At 35.5% G+C, this 23,246-nt stretch overlaps 1 protein-coding gene across 1 annotated transcript in view; it reads left to right on the forward strand.

Moving 5' to 3' along the window:
* Nucleotides 1-626: 626 nt before the first annotated feature.
* The window catches only part of apba2.L (amyloid beta (A4) precursor protein-binding, family A, member 2 L homeolog), a gene marked incomplete at its 5' end in the record, with an annotated part of 109,485 nt that continues 86,865 nt past the window's right edge, over nucleotides 627-23,246 (forward strand). The window contains 1 exon segment of the mRNA NM_001093697.1: nucleotides 627-687.

The following is a 23,246-nucleotide window of genomic DNA, read 5'->3' on the forward strand; positions in this document are numbered from 1 at the left end:
GGCAAATCCAACACATTCAGGCATACAGTGCGACTACCAGCCCCTTTGGATGCTCAAATAGGAATCTCCTGCTGTTTGTTCCTCCAGTCTGGATTCCTTTCATACTCTCTGTCTTTCAAGGCACAGTATGCGGCTTCCCTGTGCCAGCACAATCCAAATGAATGCTTTTGTGCAGCCTCTCAGCTCTCTGGGCCCACCAGCAGCTCCGATTCCCTACATTTGTTTTTAATAAAAAGTATCTCTGAGAAGTACAATAATGTACTTCTTGTTTCCAAAGGCACCAGGAGAGATAAAGGCAGTGTAACATATTAACCCTTCTCCCAAAATGCCCAAGGAGACAACTCTGTGTCCATCAATCAGAGCAATTGCTTTTTGTCACCTGACCTGGCATATCTTACAAGGTACTAGTACAGAAGAGAGAAGCTTAGAACTGTGAATTACACAAGCCATCAAAAATGGTGCAATTCCTATTACAACACCCCCTTGAGTCATTAACTAAAAGGTTGCATTGGACTCTCTGCCACTTGCATCCAGAAGGATATTATCCTTAGTGATGTTTTAGATCTTGCTCTTGTGCACTTTCATTTGTCAACTGGTCTTACATGCACAATATTTTCTTTCTTTAGATACAACTTGATCTGGACAACAAATTACTTACTGTTCCAATCCACAGGACTCAACGTAAAGGTAGGTAATAATATTGCTTATCTTTTTTTTTCGGATCAGTAGGCTATCACATCATAGTGAGAGAGTCAGACATTGTGATCCTTAACAGTGCGGCTGCGGCATTGTGGACCTTGCAGTACTGGACATGGCCTTCGTCGTTGCATTACTCTGCTTTGCTAGTAATATAGACATGGAATACGGTAACCAGAGAGATCTGCATTACTGGAAGGATGTCTCCCATAGACTATAGTTGAAATAAAATAATTCACATTTTTAAAAATGACTTTTTTTCTCTGTAATAATAAAACAGTACCTTTTACTTGAGCCCAACTGAGATAGGATTTAAATTGTATTTTAGTATCCACTTTACTGTATAAACTGTAAGCAACAATAGCTGGAGTGTTAGGAAAGTGGCCAGTGAAGAAAATGGTGTGGCAGCTGCATTCATGATGAATTGAAGCCAGTTAAGTTAATGGAACAGCACTTACAGTTCTACAATAATCAAGACATAACATAATCAATACAGGAATTTCACATTATCATTGTTTGATTATTCAAGTGTTCTGGTACTTAAGCTTGTTAAACACCAATATTTTATTCTTCATTTCATTTTAATACAATTTCAAATTGATGTTTGACAGTATATTACTTATTCTGCTGGGCCAACTAAATATGTCCTAAATCTTTATTGTCCTCAAAATAATACAAAAAATAGTGTTATAAGCAAATTATCACTCTGTGTTAATATACCGTATAAATAAAATCTATGTAAGGGGGCCATTCATGAGATTATACAAATTAATTTGTAAAAATTCATATAGCAAATAGCACTACTGTGCAATCAGCAGATGGATATCAAGGATTCCAAACCTTTAACTTAACATTGCAATCTTTCAAAGGAGTTGTTAATTTTTAAATTAAATTGGTCTCTATTTTTTTTAATTAATTGTGGGTTTTGCGTAATTTAGTTTTTTGTTCGGCATTATTTCAGTTTGGAATTTTAGCAGGTGCTAGGATACAAATTACCCTAGCAACCAGCCATTTTTAATGCATTTGGACTAAAAAGTCGCCATAAGGAAAAACACCCATTGACTTTAATGCATTTGGAGCAAGAAAAATTGTCACGCATGTAAAAAATTTACGCACATAAAAAAATATTGACGCCCATTGACGTCAATGCTTTTCCCAATTTTTCAAAGTTTCACAATTTTTTCGGCGAAAAAGATATGCTCATAACTAGAGCTGACCATTCTATAACATAATAAATGAACCTAAAAGTGAACCGCCCCTTTAAATTTACCTGATAATCTCCATTTTTTGATCTTCAAGATTGCTGGAGGAAATCTTATGATGTATAATATAAATATTTCAATGAACAAATAATAAAACTGCCTTGTGTTGTATTAAAATGTGCTTGGCAGAAAGGTAATACAAATTACAATCATTTACAATCGTATGTTAGGGATTCAGTCTTGGCTACAACTTTATGAACCTTTTGGGCATCATAATTATTATATATATTAATGTATATTTATTTACCCTAATTGAGCCTGTTGGGTGCTGTACGTTTTGTTACCGCCCCCAGACACACAAACTAACTTTAATCACAAAAATCAATGTACCTGTAATCTACCATGCAAGGACCAAAAATGGAGAATGTTATAATTTCCCCTTGCCCTGTTTAGCTCAAGAAATAACAATTATATATTTTTTCAAGTGAAGAATTTACAGCACAAGCACTATTCATTGAGCTAATTTGAAACAAGGCAGTATCCTGCCCCTTTTAAATGAACAACATAAGACCTTTTGCTACTGCAAACAACACAGTACCCTAACACGTGTATATCTCATTACATATCACCGATCCTGAACATTGCAGACCAGCATTAATTCACAGCATACTACATTCTGTCCTTTATTTATACTTCATTCAGCCATTTCTACTAGGGTCTTAGGGTTAATGACTTAGGTTTCCCAGAAGCATTTCAGTGTTATTTGCTAGGTTGGATGGTTTAGACCATTAAAGTGACAGTAGAGGAGACTGTGACTCTGTTGGTCCATCATATTCTTTATAATCAGTTAATATATAGTCAGGTAAAATAAATATGATCCATTTTTGCTCTCCTAATATTATGATTTTATGAACTAATATGAGTCATATTAAGGGGGTTATTTATTAAGGTTCAAGGTTCATGGTTTTTTCAACAAAAATTCAAGGTTTTTTGGGTTAAAAAAAACTTGAATTTTTTGAGTTTTTGAAAAAAAACTTGAATTTTTTTAGGTTAATTATAACCCGACCCTTGAAATAGCTCAAATCCGAATATACACCATCTAATAACTGTCAAGGTCATGTAGGAGTCAATGGCAATGGACCCTTGAACCATTTGAAGATGTTAATATCCTGCATGATGTTCGAGAGGGTTTTGCCTAAAAATTCGAATAATTCAAGTGATTTATTATGTTTTTCCCAAGGAAAACTCTATTTTTATCCATTCGATTTGTGAGTTCATTGGAGTCCATTATAGGTATAAAAAACTCTTAACATTCAAACTTTGATAAATAACCCCCTAAATGCTTGCATATTACTATCATCTATTATATTCATATAACAGTGTGAAACAGATATTGTATGTTAAGTAATATATCTTCTGGGTAGTGGTTTATAAATAAAATAAATACAATTACCATTTCCTATTTACCCAACAATACAAAACAGGGCAAATGCGCAATAAGATTACCATGGTTGTTCCGCAAAGTTTAAAGTGTTTGCATTAAAATGTTGTAAATTTGCATACCTTTTAATAGTGATTTAAGGGAATACTAATAGACTTGTAAAAAATTCTATTGAACAGGAGCATTAAAGAAAACATCTTAGATCAAAAGTTGTTTTGCTTTTTTGTTAAAGAGTACAGACATTATGCAGAGTAATTTAAAATTCACATTCATACTCGTATTTCAGTTTGTTTAATATATTGCACAACACTGCATTTTGAAATGCTACATTTATTTATGAATATGAAGTAACAACAGGCAAAATTCTATTTATGCTTAGGAAATTATTCAGCATTATGCAATGTGCTGAGGATATTAGTGACATATCAACTAAAATTAAAAAACACAAATGTTATCAGATTTTGCACGTCTAGACTTATATTTACCAAGAGTATAAAGTTATGTATGGCCTTATAAATAAATGCTTTTATATAAATATATATGCACACACTATGGGGCAGATTTACTAAGCTTGAGTGAATAATTCGAATGAAAAAATATTCGAATTTCGGAGTAATTTTTTGGGTACTAAGACCATCGAATTGGTCAAATTCAATCGAATTTGATCGAATCGAATGATTCGAACGATTTGAAGTAGAAATCGTTCGACCATTCGATAATCGAAGTACTGTCTCTTTAGAAAAAAAGTCAACTTCATACTTCGCCTCTTTAAACCTACTGAAGTCCAATGTTAGCCTATGGGGACCTCCCCCCCGCACTTTTCTAAGTTTTTTTGGGTCGAATAAAAATCCTTCGATCGATCGCTTAAAATCGTTCAAATCATTCGATTCGATCGAACGATGTTTATTCGATTTTTATTCGATTGAAGCTTTTGAGCTAAAATCCTTCGAATTCGATATTCGAATACGAAGAATTTTACTTCGAGGGTCGAATTTGAGGGTTTTTTAACCCCTCGAAATTCGACCCTTGATAAATCTGCCCCTATGTGTGTTTTTTGAGAACATCCAGATATACTTGTCATAATAGATGTCATGTATGGGTAGAGATTCACTCAGTCATTGTATTGCAAAAATTATGATGATGTTCCCATGATGGAGAGAGAAAATCTGTTTAATTTTTTTAATTAAAACCTTTCTGACCGTGTCAGTCTGTTCTGGTGTAAACAAAACCGTGTTATCCTGTAAATTCATGTTTCTGTTGTCCTTGTAGATAAGAAGCTATTTGTCAGTGAATATACTGGGCTATCACCCCTGGGAAGCTGACAGCATTTTTTTTTCTATTTTTCTTTTGCTGCAGATACAGACCAAAGATGCTATAGTGCACCAAACTGGTCACATAACAAGCTGATAAGACACCGAAAAGTGGTTAGGAGGGTGCAGGTTTGTGTGTGTGTGTGGGGGGGGGCAGCAGTATATTTAGCTATTAGGTGCAATAATTTAAATAATATCACAACAATGCATAGACTAAAGCTTTCTTATTACAGTTGCTAAGAATACTTCCTTGACACACAAAGGGTTCCAACACATCTGTGCCAATTTCCATGTTCAGTGCAGTCTGATTTATCAGAGTAGTGTTGTAATTAGTGATGGGCGAATTTGCGCAGCTTCGGCAAAAAATGAGCGAATTTCGAGTGAAATTCGCGAAACGGCGGCGTCCATTTTTTTGACGCCGGCTTCTGTTTTTTTGGTGAAATTGCGTCGGCGTCCAAAAAAACGGACGCCGGTGTCCATTTTTTTTGACGACGCCGAATTTTCGCCAGCGAATCTTCGCGCCCGTTTCGTGAATTTATTTGCGGGCGGCGAATCGCGCAAATTTGCGCCTGCCGAATAAGTTCGCCCATCACTAGCTGTAATCACTGTATGAAGTGTTGTTGTACAGCTACACTGTATTGCAATGTGGGAGTATGAGCTTTATTTGGAAACAAGCTTTTTATTGGGGCATAAGATAGTTAGTACCAGGGGGCCAAGATAGGGTCACAACTAGGGTAATGAAAACCCTGTACAAAATGGTGCAGAGGGTACCATTTTGGAAATTCGAAAATCAAAGAGTCAAAGTTTATAGCTCAGTGCTCATTTGCTCTAAACTAACTAAGTTAGCTCCATAATTTGCTGGCACTATACTTTATACTATAACTTTTTAGTTTTAATCCTATAATTTCCTTATGCACAATATGCTTTAACCGATAATGTATTTATTTTAGGCCTCCTATCTGTAAAAGTAGCACAGGGTAAATGTTAGGTTACTAAAAAAAGAGGTTAATTATAAATGCACACACATTAGATAAAAGAAGAAAAACTCACCCTGGCACTCTAGTGGTGCGGCAGGGACGCCCGCCGCGCCGCTCCTCTTCCCTGGTGCCGCCTCCTTCCCGGTTTTGTATGCGCGTGATGACGGCAGCGCGCAATGGTGCGAAATTTTAAGTTATAAAGGGACATTTTTACTATATCTCATTGCCCGTGATAGGATTTGTTCCTGGTGCTTCTGAGCTTTAAGCTAAATCTGTCTGAACCTGTTTTTGATTCCTGTTGTGACCCCTGCCTGGCTTTTGACTATTCTGACTTCTGGATCCTGACTCTTGCATGAATACCGACTACCTCTTCTGCTTAACCCTTCTGATTGACTTTCTGGTTTGACCCTTGCCTGCCTGACTACGTTTATTCTCTGCATGCCTCGACCCGGCCTGATCTGACTACTCTATTGCCTAACGCCTTGTACTACGACCTTCTGCCCAAAGACTTTGCTTTACAGTCGTGCCCCTCTGCCTATCCAGAACTCTCATCTTGCACCTCTAGTTTAAGTCCAGGTGGCATCCAAGTAAGCCAAGGGCTCCTCCCGAGGCCCAAAGGCGGTCACACTACTGGTGAAGCACGAGCTGAGACCAGGGGCCTGGTGTTTGTTTTGGTGTTGGGTGCCGACCTGACAAGAATCCTGTTTTTTAGGCACTGGTCCCAAAGAATTAACCATCAAATTAGTGTTTATGTTCAAATCTTTCCAATTCTGTTTTAAATCTTTAACCACAATTGACTCTCTCGCTCCCCCTCTCTATGGTTGCCTTAGTCATAATGTATGCTCACATTGGGCACTAATGGGTTAAACAATCATTTTTAGAATTTCCCTTACACTGCAACTGTGTGTATACTGGGATCTTGGTTGTGCTGCGGAGCATGAGGATAGATTTAGAAACAACTTAGACAAAGGAAGCAATCAAGGCAGCTCCAGAGTACATCTTGACATCAAATATCATAAAAAAAAATAAAAGTACTAAAAGTACAGATGGGCTTGCAGCACAAAAGAGATTGATTGACTGAATTGCATGGAAAGCATTCAGCCAGATGTAAGAACCAAAGTCTTTTAGGCTTTGCAAGAGAATTCTATAAATACGCAATTTTCTAATTCTTTAGCTCCTTTCCATCTCCTTCTATTGCAGAAATGTATATTTTATTGTGGTGGTGTAGCAAACGTTTTTTTTCCTGAACTGCCAAGATTAAAAAACAAACAAAAAAACATGAATTTATTTAAATTAGCCCTGTTCCAACTTAAACATAACTACTGATGCTCTATATCACTTTAAGTGAGGTCACTGAGCATCAAGACATGCTAATTAGCAACAAAATGACAATAAACCTGGCCAATTACCGGTAGCATTATAGAATTTTTGTCTGGCACATTACCTGAAGAATTATGCTATAAGGCAACATTATCCAACTTATACCACTTGTGGGTACACATAGTATTCAGGCTTTTACTGGATCCATTCACCATTGGGGTAGTTGAAAATAAAAGACACATGTTGATATGTTTTGTGCTTCCAAGTTATACAAGTTCACAAAATAAGAAACCTTCCTAATGACTATATCTGCTGTGTGCATAGGCCACCCAAAAGCTAACCTTGACTAATCTTGATGCACATAAAGGAAAGGCAATGCTGATTTGTGCCAAAGATGGCCCTTAGACTATTATAATATATATAATATATATTATATATTATAATAAAATGTTATTTTATTTATTTTCCACTATATAAATTGGAATGATCTCATGCTTAGCTGATATGGAAGCTATGAAATATGTTAATGACTTAGTTACTCTCTCATTATAAAAACGCCAATTTATATTGAATTGTCAATAGTAATGTGTAAGACGATGGCCTATGAAATATATGTAAGATTTCACTTTTTATATTGTATAGCTTCTCTGCTGATGACATTCTAGGCCTGCCTATACTTGACATACTATATAATATTTACAATGAGCTGGATATTTTTCCTTTTAATACTGATAGAAGTAATATTTCTGATGTTATCTGTTCACAGTAAAGCATTGTCTTGTCACCTTTCCTATGCCATATTTCATTCCAGTTTATTATGAACATAGGGCCTAACCCACATACCCACATATTTGCATTTCTGTATAGCTATATATACTGTAGTTGTACTTGGATGTGCATCACTGTGCAATTATGCAGTATAGAAGTACGCACAGAAAGGACAAGCATTGCATACCTCCCAACTGTCCCGTTTTCACCGGGCCAGTCCCTCTTTTCACAGCTCAACCCGCAGTCCCTCATTTGTACTGGAAAGTCCCATTTTCCCCTGCACTGAACAGCTAAAAAAAGATACAATGTTTCTAACTTAATTGGCTTTTGGCAGAGAGCCCAGAACAGCCACAACTGTAGATAAGATACTTTTGTAACAAACTTGAGATAAGCAAATAAGTAATTGTAACAATATAAGATAACAGGTCTCTTAGGAGAAGTTAGACTCACAGCTTAAAGGGCAATTCACCTTCATTAGCAAAACGATTATAAATGGAAAAAAAAACCACAGAAATATGTTCAAACGTTCATAACTTGCCAAATTTTGTGAAATGCACATGTTAATTATGGGGTGTGGCCACAAAAATTGGCGTGGTCAAAAAAATTCCACTGCACCTGGCAAATTTTTGCTCCTCTTTTTATTTGCAAAATGTTGGGAGGTATGGCATTGTAATAAATAAGGAGGTTATTTATTAAAATCTAAATGTATCTCATATTTTATTAAAAAACTATTTCACCTTATTTATTGATAAAAACCCTGATTTAATTGGATTGTAGAAAAACTTGATAAAATCAAGAGAAAACACGTATTGCTCAAATTTTTCTGTATTTTTTTCCCTGAATTGAATTTTTCAAGTTTTTGTCCAAAACTCTGAAAAAAAAAAAGTCAGGTTTTCAGGCTAAACCCAGCTCAGACCACGATAACTTCAATTTGAGATAGGTGCCTCTGAGATAGGTGCCTCTCCCATTGATTTATACAAGACCTTGAAAGGTCTGAGATGGCGGAATTTTCAGATTTGGCATTTTTGTAGCATCGAGTTATTATAAATCTCAATAGTTTTTTTTCCTTTAAAAATTTGAGTTTTAACATTCGGATTTTAATAAATAACCCCTTAATTATATGCTGAGATTATGTTTCATGCGGTAAGAGATATCTTAAGGTAGCCCCTGTCCTTTAAGACTTACATCTAATAACTAAAATAGTCTAATGTATTTTATGTGAAATGTGCAGTCTGCTTCTGGTATATTTTGTGCCTTGCATGATTCTACACCCAGCAGTTATCAGAATATTACATACAAAAGAAAATAAGGATAATATAATATGAGGAGAAGATGATTCCTCTAAAATGAATGTAAAAAATAAAAAAATAAAAAAGCCTGTGTGTTTTCAGCTTGGATGAACCATTATCCAGAGAAGCTTGGATTGTGCTCAGGCAGAGGGATTTTTTGGGCCCAATGCATGCCAGGCGCAGACCTCACATACTGTTTCTCCACTGAAGCAGAGAAAGGCTTAAATTACTTTTTTTTTTTCATTCATGAGCCACCGGCAAGTTTTGGGGCAAAGTTCCAGTCCCAGACAATCTGAATGGTAGGTAATTAAAAGTGTCAGTATTATGCCTTCTCCTGGGCATTGGCACAATTGGAGTGACACACTTTGAGTATTTGTAAGACGTGCAGGCAAAATTGCTGACTGACCAAGCTAGAGTCTCTAGCTTAAATCTTTCATTTAAAGTAACAAAAATATGATAATATTAATTATAATAAAAAGTGATCCTGTCAGTGAGATTTCCTATGAGAGCATATGAGTGATTTTCTAAAGAACATTGCCCACTGATCTATTTTCATGGAGTAGGACAATTATCTAGTATATCATATGACTGTGGACAAATTATCTGCTTTTTTTTCTATATGTTTTCAGCCTTGAAATGGGGGTCACTGACCCCAGCAGCCGAAAAACTATTGACCTGTGAACTTACAATTTTATTATTATTGTTACATGTATAAATTTTTTCGGAACCTCTCAAAAAACCTGCAGTCCCGAATTTTCATATGTTTGCCCCAGAGTGTTTCACAACATTGGGCTTGATTCAATCCAATGCGATAAATGTTCTTTAAAGTAAAGAATTGTTTACCACTAAAAAGGAATACACACTTTTAACCAATTCACTGCTATATAGAATTAAGTGAATGCAAAAAAAAATGGTAAATTTGACTGCGTTATCGCCGTATTCAGTATTTACTGCCGTTTTTGGAAAAACTGTTGTTTTTTTTTTTTTTTTCATAATTCAGGCTGCATCAGAGGTGAGGTCACAGGAAATCCTGTGCCTTATATACCTGTGTTCATTAAAATAATCTCAATTTAAAAAAAGCAAAAAACATATATTTGCGCATCAGTCCCAACAGATGTTATCATAATTTAGAGAGATTAGTCTCTACACACTTGTAAATAATGTCCAATATTATCCACTTATGGTATTATGCATACATTATGGCTGGAACAAACATGTTACTTCCCAGTCGTTATTGAGACCAAGTGGATGCCTTGTTTTAAAGTGAATATCCAATAGGTTTCTCTTTGATCCATTATTCTCTTAATATCGCCTCCACGTGGCCCCAATTTCACACTTTCTATGCCTTGGAATTTAATCTGATTGAAATCACCCCCATATTTATGCATGATATGTTTACCTATGGCCAATGTTCTTTTATTAGAGGAGTTTAATTCTTCTATCTTATCCAGATCTAGCCCTTTCCTTAAGTTATCTGTATGTTCTACCCACATACTACAAACCACAATTGCAGGTTGCTAGGTAGACAATACCCCTTGAGTCACAATTTATGTAACTTTTTATGGGAAAGGTCTCTCTCCTGATGTTGTACTCTTAAAGAAGTTTTGAACAAATATGTGTGTGTGTGCACACCTTACATCTATTCTTCCCAATGATATTTGCTTTGTTAACCAATTTCTCTTCACTTCTAATTGTCTGTTTTTAGGTCGGTATAAAAAAAAAGTGTTTTGAGCAATGAACTGCATAGTGGACGTACGAAAAGCCGCACTTATCATACAAAATGTAACTGTAAAAACAAAATAAGGGCTGTAGGGTAATAATAACTTCCGCTTTAGAGAACATTTGTAGAGTAAGAGGAGGAGATATGCAAAAGAAACAGAAATATCTATATTCTGAATAATTTCAATTCAAATGGTTTTAATACAGAACTTGATTTAGCTCTTTTTAGCTGGGACATCCATAAGTTCATAGATGCAGTGACTTCATTTATGTAGTACAGGCATAGGATCTGCTATCCAGAATTCTCAGGACCCGTGATTTCACGGATAAGGGATCTTTCCATAATTTGGATCACCATACCTTTTCAGAGACAGAACTACAGACCGACTGGCCCAGATTTGCAAAAGCCCTCCACGGAGGCACCACTCTCCATCCCCTTACCAATACCACTTGCCACCTCCAGCTCCCATTTGTGAAGGGAAGTGCTGCTTTCACATGCTGAATATTAATATACTGTATTTCTTTTTCATTTTCAGTGGTGATTTGAGCATGCAGGTGTTATGAAATATCTTAAACAGGGTAACACCAATAGAAGTTTTTTTATTTGTATTATGCTTTCTTTAACAGATGCCTGTGCAAAAGTACTGACTATTCATTCCAAATTAAACATGATACTGAAGCATCACTGTTCCTATCAAATTCATCTCTGCTCATGTAAGAAATCCTTGAAATCTGTCTACACTGCAATGGAGATACAAACTCAATGTATATCTGAAATCCAAATTCTAAAAAATAATGTGACATTTTTGCTATTGTGTGTAAAAATGTATAGGGATGGATATTCATTTATTTATATACAGAAAGAGCTGCTAATTAAGTCAATCAAGTGATGACTGTTTTGCAGACATGGTATTGAAGTATAGACTCGAAGATAGTGGTACACACTTTGTAAAGTATTTTATAAAGTATGCACAGCAATATTGCTAGGGACTCACACCTCAGTTAATAATGATCAACTAAAAAAACCACAAGGCACTCTTGAATTGCAACTCTCACCAGTCCCCCCCAACGACCAAAAGTTCTCAGATTTTAAATATAACAAGATCTGGCGGTCTATTCATTGCCATCTGTGCTGTGGGTGCTTAACTCTGATAATTCAAAGTTCTGTATTGCTTCTGTTGTCTACGGCACGTGATGGTAAACAACAAAATAATATTCCTTTTCTTCCTAAAATTGTTTAAAAATACATTTTAAAAGGAGATTGCCTTGACTGATGCTGATGAGAACAGTCTTCATTTCAGTAACCTCTTACATTAGTTTACAGTTCAATAGATGTCTAATGGCCTCCAAATAAGTCTTAATGAGTTGCTAAGATGTACACATCCCCAGCAAAATCATTACAACCACTTAGTCAACGTTCATCTGGGATGCCAGCTAATTTGTTATAAGAATCTCTCTTAAGACAAGTTTCCAGCCTCTATGGACTGAGGTCCACTGTAGATGGAGGGGGTTGTCTTTATGTAAAACCATAATAAAATCCAGTAAAAGACTGTGCAGCACTGGGGACTATGTTTAGCTTCTATAGGTAGAACTTTCATTTGGCAAATTATCATTGATGTATGCTACAAGCCTCCTTACAAATGGAAAATGCATGACTGGGTCAAGTTGTAATCACGGGTGACTTAATGTATCCAGACATTGACTGGAGTAATGGAGTAGCCAAATACAGCCCATAGGTTTGTAAAACTGCTAAATGATAAAAATTTAGTTTGTTGAGGATTCTTAGGTAGTAAAGATGCTCTTTTGGATGTTGTAATCACTAATAGTACTGAATGTTTTTGAGACATCTGTATAATGGGATGACCAAGACACAAGATACATATTTGCAACGTATTAACTAAGACACAGTTTTTACAGGGTTAACCATCGAAAATAAAAGGAATGTCTTAATACTTTAGTAAATATACCTTTCTGTATATCTTAGCTGATATAGATAGCTAAACACTTATAATTTGTCAGATGGGTCTAAATAAACTTTATTAGGTACCACGAAGCCAACAGAATATGTAAAAAAAATCAGACAAGCATAAAAGTGAAAATGAAAAATTATTTTCAAATATATAAACGATAAAATAATTTTGGCAAAAGGGTGTTGGACTTTTGGTATCAGAGCGGGTACATTGGTTCTTGCCAGGCTAATTTAATATTTTTAATGTGAGTAACCTAAACTTTAGGGTTGATATAGTAACATGCATAGGGTTATTGCTTACATTAAATAATATTGACTGGTAAATATGTTCAAAATGAGGTTCAGGGTTGAATAATTCATGTTAATTATTTGTATAATTAGCATAAATATTATACACTAAATTGATTTTTATTGATGTCCTCTAAATGAGGGGTATTAAGCTCACAGATTTCAGCAGTGTACAATGTACATGTAGATTTTGTATTCATTTCTAGGTTCTTAATGGTGCTTATAGTAGCATTTGACTCAAATACAGCTAGAAGAGCAAGCTCCAATGCACACAAGTCTTGCAAATGCAAGTTGTATCAGCAATTTCTGTAGGTGCACAGTCATCACTTGTTTGGATTTTTATTCAGGTGTCTCAGTATGACAAGACATTGATTAAACCTGCAGACAGTGGATTGCATTTGAGTTTGATTTCTTGTCATGCTGATAAGTTGATAAGTCTTGTAAAGCAAGGAAACTGATGTAGCAAAGCATTACTTGCAGAGACCTGAGTACTTTGCTTTACACCACTTACCTGCTCAGTGTACATTGCTTAATGAGGAACTGGACGTTTAAACTTCTGAGCCTTTGTTTTGTTGCTAATGTAAGTTTGTTTGCCATATTTTACTGTTTCATAGTTTCTATCCATGACATACAGTGGCCTTTTAATCAACCCTTAGGGATCAGGAATGTATAGTCTTGTAAAATCGCAGATCTAAGTAATAGTATAGTAGTGTGCTGCAGTTTAATTGGCTGTTTACACAACTGAATGAAATCAGAATATGAACTACGTTTTTGTGAGTACAGTCTCTGAAGGAAATATAAACATTCATACTTTTGGAGCAGTTGGGAAAAAAAAAGAATGGAAATTGGCAGACCAGATGATATGAATGATAATTAGCTTTGGTAGTTAAGGTTTAACTTTAAGGGGGTTATTTATCAAAGGTCGAGTTGTTTTTTCCACAAGGTTTTCGAGGGTACTTTTCAGTCAAAACTCACATTTTTGGGTTAACAAAACAAAAACTTTTTTTGAGATTTATTATACCCCAAAGCTGGAAATAGCTTGAATCCGAAAAGACACCAAGTCAATGGCAGAGGTTCTTTGAACCATTTGAAGATTATTGTAGACTTCATGATGTTTTTTCAGATGGGTTTTGCTCAAAAAATCAATCAATTTGATTGATTTGAGTCTTTTTATTCGGCGTAAACTTGATCAATTTGAGTTTTTCCACCCTGACTACACTGATTTGAGTTTTAACATTCGAGTTTATAAACCTTTCGAGTTGTGAGTTCATTCGAGGTCTAAAAAACTTTAAACTTCGACCTCTGATAAACCCCTAAATGTAATCTTTAGTTTTGCTTTAACTCTGTACAAAATGTTCCAAGTGTATTTTCTGTACCCCAAATTATTTTAATGTTTGCTAGTTGGAAAATTTAGAATTAAGCATCTGTTTTGTAATGTAGTCCTAATGTACTTTCCCAGCCAATAATCTTCCATCCTTCTGTTTTCTCTCAACAGAGATTTCCTTTTGTAGTTTCTTGAATTCCTTGATAAAGTGAAATAACTCTTATTTAGCTTAAAATAGATTTAATGGTTTTCTTTCCTTATTCTGAATGACAGTGAGATTCTTAAAGGAGAACCAAACCCTTTATTCATAAAAACCCCTACCCTACATAGCCCCCCCCGCTCCCCTCCAGCCTAGGTGTAAACTCTGGTAATTGCCCCTAAGTCTTTACTTACCTCTCTTTGCAGATTCAGCTCAGCGGAACTCACATTGGCCATCTTTAGCGCTTCGGTAATCTTCAGTAAGTAAGCGGCGCATGCCAAAGTTGTATCAATATTTGCAACTGCGCATGCCCCAAAAGTCACGGAAATAGACGAAGGGAAGGAAGAAGACCTGAAGATTACCGAGGTGCTGGAAGATGGCATCCATGAGCTCCGCTCTGCAAAGAGAGGTAAGTAAAGATTTAGGGGCAATTACCGGAGTTTACACCTGGGCTGGGGGGGAGACTATGTAAGGTAGGGGTAGGGGTTTTTATGAATAAAGGGTTTGGTTCTCCTTTAAAGACAAGACTGAAGGTTTATACTGTAAGTATGGTGTTTGGCCAATAGATTTACTATCAATACTTTCATATACAGTATGTTAGTTTGTCATTATCTAAATCAAGCAAACGCGTACTAGGATGTAAATACCTGAAATAAAAAATTACTGTGTTAGAAAAAAACAAATGCATGTAAGGAAAAATATAATCAAAAACATAATTAGTTAGTTTGTCATTATCTAAATCAAGCAAACGCGTACTAGGATGTAAATACCTGAAATAAAAAATTACTGTGTTAGAAAAAAACAAATGCATGTAAGGAAAAATATAATCAAAAACATAATTAGTTGGTCTTTGCTGTGTTAGTTTTTTGGCATTAAAAATCAGTGTTATGCAGAAAGACTAGTTCTGAAGTGAAAAAGTTAGTAAATTTACAGCAATGAGAATAATTTATATATGAGTTAAAATTGCTGAAATTGCATAATGAAGGTAGTGATTAAGTCTGTGATTTTCTCATCATTAGCTAGAGTTTTGTTCATCCTCCCATAGATGAGATGCAAGATTTGTGGTCCCGTGAAGTCTCTACAGAATTTGCCATGCAGAGCATAAACATGCTGAAGCAGATAATAAAGTTGTATTTTCAGAAGGAATATGCAAAGCTTTCATGTCTGGGATGTCAAACATTTTTTGTAGCTATTTTATATTCTCGCCAGATTTTATCTAGTCTCTGTCCTGCTTTGTGCAGTGAGTTGGATTTATTAAACTGTACAACCCAATGGTGCTTTCAAATCTTTTTTGGAAAAGAGTAAATTAAATGGACTGAAGTAGGTCTGCAAGAGAATATTGCACATTTAATTTTTTTAGTTTTACTATTTAGTATAAAATGGTAGAATGTCTGCCTGTCTGTTTTTTTTCCCTTGGTCAATGCAGTTTTTCAAAAAATGAGCATCCTCCTGGGTAGAAAAACATTTTGAAACATATTTTACTTGGCCCTGTTGGAATAACTTTTTCTTGTCCTTTAAGTCCATCAAACTTCTTAAATGACAGATGAGATTCAGTGATGAGACAGGTATGGTTATTATTTGGGTTTTAAAAATGTGCAAGCTACACCCTTAATGGGGCTAAAGGTGGCCATACATGGAGAGATCCGCTCGTTTGGCGATGTCGCCAAACGAGCAGATATCCCTCCGATATGCCCACCTTGAGGTGGGCAATATCGGGCTGATCCGATCGTGAACGGGCGGTCGGATCGCGGGACCGCATCAACGAACACATGCGGCCGCAATCCGACAGGATTTTTAGTCCCATCCGATCGAGATCTGGCCGACTTTTGACTCGGTCTGTCGGCAGCTTTTATCGGCCCGTGTATGGCCACCTTTAGTTAGGAAAATCCTTGATGGAAACATGCCTTGAAACATGATGTGTGATAACTGAGCTTTAGAAATAAATATATCTACATTTAAAACTGTTCTTTTACAGATTCACTTTCCTTAAAGGAATTATTCAGTATAAAAATAAAAACTGGGTAAATAGATATGCAAAATAAAAAAAGTTTCCAATATAGTCGGTTAGCCAAACATATATATAAGGGCTAAGGTGACTGGATATCTAACAGAACAGAACACTACTTCCTGCTTTGCAGCTCTCTTGGTTTCCACTGATTGGTAACCAGGCATTAACCAATCAGTGACTTGAGGGGGGCCACATGGGCCATAACTGTTGCTTTTGAATCTGACCTGCATGCTGTGGATCAATTGCAAACTCACTAAACTTTTATGTCCTATGTGGCCACCCATAAAGTCACTGACTAACTCAGAGTTAAAGAGCTGAAAAGCAGGAAGTTGGGTTTTGGCTATTATCTGCTCACTCCAAACTTTATAGATTACATTTTTAGCTAACTAACTGTATTATATATTTTTTATTTTGCACATACAATGTATTTACCCAGTTTTTACACTAAACTGTTCCTTTAACTTAGTTTTAAAGGATAATAGTAAGAAAAGACAGAGAAAGTTAGAGAAGAATCATATAGTGACGAGTCATATTAACTTTGGGAGGGAAAGAGCTAAAAAAAGGTTTTTAAAAGAAGTGCACAGTATTTTCTCTCGCTATAAAATGTGCAAAGCAAGTACCGGTAATTGCTTAATTTATTTCATCCTAAATATATTTCATAATAAACTGGAGATGATTTCTTTATCCAATTGTCTCAGTTGCAAAAAAAGGCGATTAATGTTCAAACACAAGGGGGTTATTTATTAAAGGTCGAGTTTTGTTTTCCAGAAAAGTTTGTTTTTCAAGCTTAGTTTCAGTTTCCACAATTTGAGGGTGATTTACTATGGTTTTCGCTTGATTTTTGAGTTTTTTAAGCCTATAAACTCAATCATTTGAGGTATTCAAGTTTTTTCCTGATTGCATTCAATTGAGTTTTTTACATTCAGATACTAACAAGGGTATCAGTATGGGTCTTTGAAGCCTGCCCATGGTACCAGTTCTAGGCAGGTGTTAACAAACAGCTAGACATGCTACCATAGATAGGTCACAAACAAGATAAAAAAGTGCAACATTTGTATGCATAAGGAAGTTTATTAATACAAAAGCTAAGTCTAATTTTTAAGCAGATCATAATAATATAAGGAGGCAATCATCAACCATTTAAGCCATTTTCATCTCCAAAGCAATAATTTCAATTGTGGCAAACTGCAATCACTCCACTGAAGAATTATTCTAATCAAAGGATATTTTTTATGCACAGAATGTGGCTTCTTAAGCATTATTATGTGATAGCAGAAAGCAAAATGCTTAGGACACCCCCTCTGGATTTGAACTTGTCATCACCAGGCATCACATTCTAGCACACTGCTGTCATACTTGTCATTTGATTTGTGCCCTATGAATATAGATGGAGTAATAAAAAGAAAGGGCCATTGTGGCAAGAAATTGCCTCTTGAAAGCTTACTTTTAACCTTTTGCACTGCCACTGTGCCTTGGAATAGATTTAAATGAGCAATTACTCATCAATTAAAGCTTCTCCAGTTATATGACCTCTTCAATAGAAATAGTGTGAAATGTGTTTCAAAACGTCAACTACCTATTCGGAATGCATTAAAATACCTCTCCCTTTTCATTATTAAATGCTAGTTAAAAAGAATTAGTACGTATACTATTGCCCTTTTCTACCTGTCAATGAGTTAATGAGTTATGATGTCTCACTTACAGCCGAATGCATGTTTAAACCATGTCTTGATCTCTTGGATACGGTAAACCTGTGTTTTTTTAAGTGTTTTTAGGCCAGTAATGCAATAAACGTTGTGTTGCAACTGAAATATTGAATCCATTTGCATTCGCTTCCACCATGAGTAGTAAGTGAAGTGTAGGATTACTGGGTAATCAGGTTTAACTCATGTAGGCTGAGGGTATGATTTGACTTAACATGATATTCATATCTGTCTGATAAAATCTGAAACTGGCTAGAGGGGGCATTAGTACCTTTGTTAATATATCGAATATCAATAGTGAAATCGGATAATACAGTTCATAAAATGTTTCTGGAGTGCATAGAATCTAAAGAACTTCTGGTGCTTATTCATACTGAAGAAAACGATTTCCATCAAGATTGTTTGGCCAGTAAATAGTCATGTTTTAGTATGCATATACACTGAACAATTATTTAATTACTCAATTTAAAGTGGCACAAATACCACTAATCAAAGATGGTTTGGAATTCACAGGACTTTTGCTTTCTGCTGAATGCAGATGAATAGAAGTCTGTTTAATCGACCAGACCCTTCATGATAATTCTCTTGGGTATTCTGCATTTTGTTTCCGACTTCCCTTCTAATTACTCAATTCAGGAAGTTTTTTTTTTACTTTTAAAAGTGGCACAAATACCACTAATCAAAGATTGTTCGGAATTCACAGGACTTTTGCTTTCTGCTAAATGCAGAGGAATAGAAGTCTGTTTAATCATCCAGACCCTTCATGATAATTCTCTTGGGTATTCTGCATTATGCTCCTGCATCACTGTTGTGATTTAAGCATAGACTATGAAGGAATTAGAAGCATTTCCCTATCTGGTTTTTGTGACTAACCCACACCCAACAGATTTTCTTCTTTTTCTTGTTTCTGACTTGCCTTCTGAAGTATGAGATGGGTACATCCAAAAAGTTACAAATGATATACTTCTTGGAAACCTTTCTAACCTCCCTATATGCTGTTCACCCATCCCCCTTTAAAAAGCTTGTACCAAAATCAAAAACCCACTCATCCATATACTTTTTAAATGCCACAGCTATTGTGGCATAGGTTGCTGCTAATTAAAATATGTGATTACATGCTTTGTAAAAAAATCACTGACCATCTTATATTCTACCATCAAAATAATAATTTCTTGTTTAGTGATCCATGATTGAGGTTCTGGCTCATAGATTTGCAATTAAATCTTTCTGAATGCATCTGAGAGACTGTCAGTTATTGACCTGTAGGACACCTCTGGTAAAGGATTATTTTTAACATTGATTCCTTGTACCTTTTTGATTTTTCCCTTTAATGATACTCCCTCATCTGCTGTAAGGTTTAAATCTATGGCAATACTTGTTATAGAAGCATTCACTTTTTTGGTGAGCGTGGAACTCATGCAAGAGATGAAACTCATAAGATTACAAAGTCATGCAATGTCCTTGAATATAATTGTCATGGTAAACCCAAACCAACCCAAGAGCAGTAGCATGAGAAAAAGAGGCTGAACACAGATAAAATAAAGACCCGTGTAGGTCTTTTATTACTTTGTTTTACAGAACCTGCATAATGTAATAATTGAATTCACTGCCAGGTACATTAACAGTAACCAGTATACTTTTAAAATACTTGTATGCATCAGTTGCTGTAGGCTTATTTGTACATTATGTCTAGAGAATAGAAAAGTGGGCAATTTACTCTTCACTCCAGCTCTTTCTGCAGATTGCTAACTGCCATTCTGCCTGGATCATTAATTAATTAAACTGGCAATTCACGAGTTATACATTTGCTGAACTGAATATATTGACAGGTTTAACCTAGTATTGGATACAACATAACCTGCATCATTTTGTTGGATCAGACTTCTTTGGTTGCACAATTACTTGGAGTGGTGTGGTGTGTAACAGAACTGAACTTGATGCTGACTATTTGCCCAACACCTGGAAGATTGGCAACCATAACAGAAATATATAAACTCTAAAAACGACTACCCAATATGTCATTGGATAAGACACTATGACCTGAGATGGCTGCCTACACTCCAATATTACAACTAAAAAATACTTATTGGTTCATGAATAACATTTTAAATGGTAAAAGGAATTATTTGAATGTACAGTGTAATTTAGTAATACAAACTATAACATAAAAATCATGACAGAATCCGTTTAATAAGGGTAGGACTCCACGAGAGATTTTGTTGCGATCCGACGCACTGCGACAAAACGCATGCGAATTGTCACATGCGACAAAAATAAGGCAAGAGATAGAATTGTCGCATGGTGTCGCAGTATTGATCCGACACTATCCGACTGTCGGATGCAGACTCAGCGCGTCCGATTGCGACAAAATCGCTCGTGGAGTCCTATCCTTACTTAGACAATTACATTTTCTGTATTTCTGACACATTTTAAAACCACCCTTAATCTAAACAAGTTTGTTCTGTTTGTATACAACTGATTATTTTTTAGGTAGCTTTGGTGATAATAGTGTCAAACAAGTCTCCTTTTCAGAGGTGTTTATTAATGCAAAATAAGTTTAAATATAGCTGTCTTCGTCGAGAGCTTTTGCACTTAAATATCCTTTATAGTTAGCTGTTACTGCCGGCTATGCTATTTCAGCCCATCAGGATAGATTATAAATTATCTCTTTTCTGTTGCTTGTTTTTATGTTCAGGCTTCTCCATGTTATTTTGCAAGGAAACAGGGTACTTTATCATTGCTACTGATCACAGACTGAAATCTCACAAACAAATAACACCATAAAAATAGACAGAATTAATTATAAAAATGTTTGGAATTGTCATAGAATCAAAAATGTATTGAATATAAAACTGGCTTTCCTGCTGGCTGAAGGTGTTAGAGAGTGTAGTTTCCAAGAAATGCAGGGCAGCCGCTTTCACAGTCACAACCCTAAATAATTTACATATTTCTGGAACCACTGTAGACACAAACAGGTAATTAGTAAATAACCAATTATAAAAATAATTCTGGGCCTTTATTTTTGTATCATAATTCCCTCTATTTGCCATCAGTCCCCTTTAAAGCTCTTATCGGTACATTGCAAGTTCAGCCAAAACCTTGCTAGTGGTATTGATTTCGTATTCAAGAAACAGCCAGCCCATAATCCCATGTGGCCAATAACATAACAACACTGACTCTTTAAAGCATACAAAAACCTCAATCCCAAATTACCCAATTATCGAGAACAGTTGCATTTTAGTGCTGTTTTTAGTTCATCGCAGTTCCATTAGCAGATGATAATATATAATTTTTTTGTTAATGGAAAAAAAGCAAATGAAGTTAATCATTTTCTGTGATACCAACAGAAACATAACTGCTGGCAATTCCAGAAAAAAAAAATGTCACTTCACTCTAATTGCTTAGATTTGCTCTAATGAACGCCATCCATTATGTTCTTACTGCATTTTCTTCAGACTGATCAGATGAGATGTCAGGCTCGTGCTTTGGAAATTCATATTCACTATAAAGCTAGGAGCAATTCACCCTATGCTGGGGGTTCTTCACCTGGATATTCTTGGCATCCCTCTATCAGTTGTTGAGGTACAGTATGATACAAGATGTCATACTACAGCTGCTGGAGGGCATCAGGTTCAATATCTTTTTTCCCCTACATTTCACTGGGTTGCAAACAAATGATGATGATATCTGCTGTAAGGGTTAAATATCTGGCTATACTTGTTATAGAAGCATTCACTTTTTTTGGTGAGCATGGAACACATGCAACAAACGAAGCTCATAAGATTAAAAAGTCATGCAATATCTCAAAGCTTTTACTCATCCTTGGATGTAGAATATGGGATATTTATGGGTATCCATACCTTAATCAGTGTGTACCATAATCAGTTTTTCTGATTTCACTAACCAGAAACAATTGGCAATGGCAAACCTAAACAAACCCAAGAACAACAGCAGTGTGAGAGGAGGCTGAACCCAGATATAATAGAGACCTGTGTTGGTCTTTTGTTTTTCCGGACCTGCATAATGTAATAATTGGATTCACTGGTGTCCAGTGCCAGTTTATTAACAACCATATTCTTTTTTAATACTTGCTATGGACTGATTTGTACTGTTTGTCTAGAGAGTGGCTTATATGCAAGTGCAGGATATCAAGGAGAGCTGTAGGTGGTACATAGAGTGGTCAGCATACTGCTTTAGAGCACTCTGGTCTGAGCCACCAGGGTAAACTGAATACCACAATAACCATTGACATATTGTTATTATAATTTTATGTAGTTGGCATCTGTAACAACTTCTCAGAAGAATACCCAATCATGCACCTAAAATTCCTGGCAATAGAAAATTCTTGGAGATGGCAAGTAAAGGGCAGGAATACAAAAGTAAACATACATGCTAAATAAGCTTACTCCTTAAGTAGGTTAGCATATGCTATTTCAGCAAAAGTAAAAATGAATAATCATTTGAATGAATGCATGCATGTAATATACATAGTTCATTTCAAACCATTTATTTTATTAAAAAAATAACATTTATCACATTATAGTGACAGTTCTATCTATCTATTAGCTATCTTTAATAGATTCACCCCTAAAACAAGAGACATGACTTTCATCTTTAGAGAATATATTAAATCAAATTGTGTCAAACTAATGAGCTATTTCCTCCGCATTTAGAGGTTTTTGTAAAGAGACAACATTTAGAGTCCCCAAGGTGACAAGGAGGAATCTTTTAATGATCTGCATCACACAATTTCCTGTAGCAACAGGAGAATGTCTGAACTCTTGCTTCTTCTTTAATGATGATGTACAACCATTAAAGATAAAAAGAACATGCTTGCATGTATAGATCTGTAAAGTTATTATGAATTGTACTCAACAGGAGCTTTTTGCCTTTTCTTTTCTTCGTCAACATTTATTACAGATCATTGTCCTTTTTTATTACCGTGAAGAAGTCAGTCAACAACAGGGAACTGTTTGTTTTTATTGTACATTATGGCAAATGCCATTGCTTTATTTTAGAACTTTGTAGATCAC

Source organism: Xenopus laevis, chromosome 3L (genome assembly GCF_017654675.1).
Source record: "Xenopus laevis strain J_2021 chromosome 3L, Xenopus_laevis_v10.1, whole genome shotgun sequence".
Taxonomy (NCBI): Eukaryota; Metazoa; Chordata; class Amphibia; order Anura; family Pipidae; genus Xenopus; species Xenopus laevis.